Source organism: Fusarium mangiferae (assembly GCF_900044065.1).
Source record: "Fusarium mangiferae strain MRC7560 genome assembly, contig: FMAN_scaffold009, whole genome shotgun sequence".
NCBI lineage: Eukaryota > Fungi > Ascomycota > Sordariomycetes > Hypocreales > Nectriaceae > Fusarium > Fusarium mangiferae.
The window spans coordinates 2,133,732-2,136,390 of record NW_024573929.1 but is presented as its reverse complement, the minus strand read 5'-3'; positions in this window follow the sequence as shown (position 1 = coordinate 2,136,390).

Here is a 2,659-nt window from a genome sequence, read left to right as displayed (position 1 = left end):
TAAAAAATATAAAAATATTAACTTATAAAAAGTTATAATATTAAAATTATTATAAATTACTTTAATATCTATATAATTTTTATAATAATTTAATTTTTTATTTTTAACCTTATAGAGAAGACTATAATAAAAATATTAAAAATATAATACAATATAATTATTAAAATTATAAATATACTATATAAAACTATTAAATTTAAAAGTTTTTATATATTTCTTCTTAAAAACTTAACTTAATATAATAATTAATAAGATATATATAAATAAAATAAATCTAAATTAATATATATAAATTAAAATTAATAAAAATAATAAGTAAGTATAGTCTTAAAGATAAAACCTAAAGAAGAGAAGAGATTATATTATAACCCTTATAGTTATATTATATATACCTTATAAAATTCTTTATAAATTCTATTAATTATAAATAAATTAAATAGACCCTTTTTAATTTATTTAATTTAATTAATTAAAATAAAACTAAAGCCTTATAATATTAATTTAAAATTAAAAGATTAATATTTTAATCCTTAATAGAAATATTAATAAATACCTTATAAATAGTAATATATAATTTATATTTATTTATACTTATATAGACTTAGCCTTTTAGCTATTAATAAAACTTTTTTATATTAATTAAGCCTAATATATATTAAATCTAATATTAAAAGATATAATACCTTAATAACTACTTAATATTATACTCTATATAATTTATTAATAATAAACTTAAATATAGCTTAATTTAATATAATTAAACTTAATTATTATATTCTTTTTAATAGCTATAGCTATTATATAAAGCTTATAGTATTTATAGCCTATAGCTTTTATTAAAATTAATTTAATTATATTAATAAAGTTATAATTAATTATATAATAGGCCTAATTAGCCTATAGGCTATTATATATAATATATATTATAATAATAATTATAATTAATATTAATAATTATAATTAATAGGTTAAAGAATATATTTATAAATTAATATTTAATCTTTTAGTTAATTAGGGTTTAACTAACCTTTAAGTAAAAGTATAATATATTATAACCCTTATAGTTATATTATATATACCTTATAATTTCCCCTATAAAACCTATTAATTATAAATAAATTAAATAAACTCTTTTTAATCTATTTAATTTAATTAATTAAAATAGAATTAAAACCTTATAATATTAATTTAAAACTAAAAGTCTAATATCTTAATTCTTAATAGAAGTATTAATAAATACCTTATAAATAGTAGTATATATAGTTTATATTTATTTATATTTTTATAGATTTAGCCTACTAGCTATTAATAAAACTTTTTTATATTAATTAAGTCTAATATATATTAAATTAACTATTAAGAGATATAATACTTTAATAACTACTTAATATTACACTTTATATAATCTGCTAATAATAAACTTAAGTATAGCTTAGTTTAATATAGTTAGACCTAACTGTTATATAATAAACTTAACTTAATATATTAAAAAGGTTAATTTAAAATCTTTTAAATAAAGTAAAAAAAGAAAGTTAATATAACTATTAAGGGGCAGTATTAATATTACTTAATTAAAGTAGTAATTATACTATTAAGGTAAATAAACCTTATATAATTTTAACCTTTAAGATATAGGCTTACTATAAGGGCCTTATTATTTAAGCCTTTAGATAGAAAGTTAAAAGCTTAATAGCCTTATTAAACTAATAGTAAAAAAAATAATATATATATTTAAAATAAATTATTTATATAAAATATAAAGTATAAAATATATTTACTTTAATTATTATTATTATAAGTTATAAATATATTTATTTATAAAAAGAATATATTTAATATAAAAAATTAATTATTTTATAAATATTTTTATTAACTATATAGCCTTATATAGCCTTAACTATTAAATCTTTTATTTTTCTAATTTATAAAATATAAAAGACTTAATATAAAGGTTATATATTAATAGATATACTAGATCTAGTAAAGGTTTGGGTTCCCTGCCGTCTTTGCCAGTAACTTGCAGCACTAGCTTACCATTCGGCTAACCGGCACGCCGCGTTGACCAGGGTTCGAGCCAACTAACTATGTTAGTCGCGCACCTCGTTGCAAGCTACGCCCGACTCAGGTAGGCAAGCTAGGGGGTGTCAGAAAACGTCTGACATATAGATCTGATTTTGTGCGGTGAGTGCAGATTCCGCGTTTGACTCTTTTTGACACCCGAGGGCCAGGAGGTCATAAGACAAGCTTTGAGCAAGCATTCGCGTATTGGCTTGGCCGCGACTAGGTCATTTGGGGAAGCTGAACCTTGTCGCCCGGAATCTACATATACTACTTGCATCTCCGCAAATGGCAGGTAGTTATGTCGAGCATGATAAGGAGCACAGGAGAACCACCAATAATATCAGAGCTCACGATACCAAGTGTCTGAAGACCTGAATGAAGGATCACCTGTCACGCTATGCACCTTCCTCGGACGGATCCGCCGGCCCAAACTTCCCCTCGTTGACGGAGTGCCATGGCGTGGAGTAAGATTGGAACAGGCTGCTTATCGCCAAACCATCGCCAATTGGATGCATCAGCTATTCATTGCTGCCGGTACGGAGTACTCCTTTGAGGAAGGCAGTATCGTGCTAGCAGCGTAAGCAATGGCTCCCAAAGG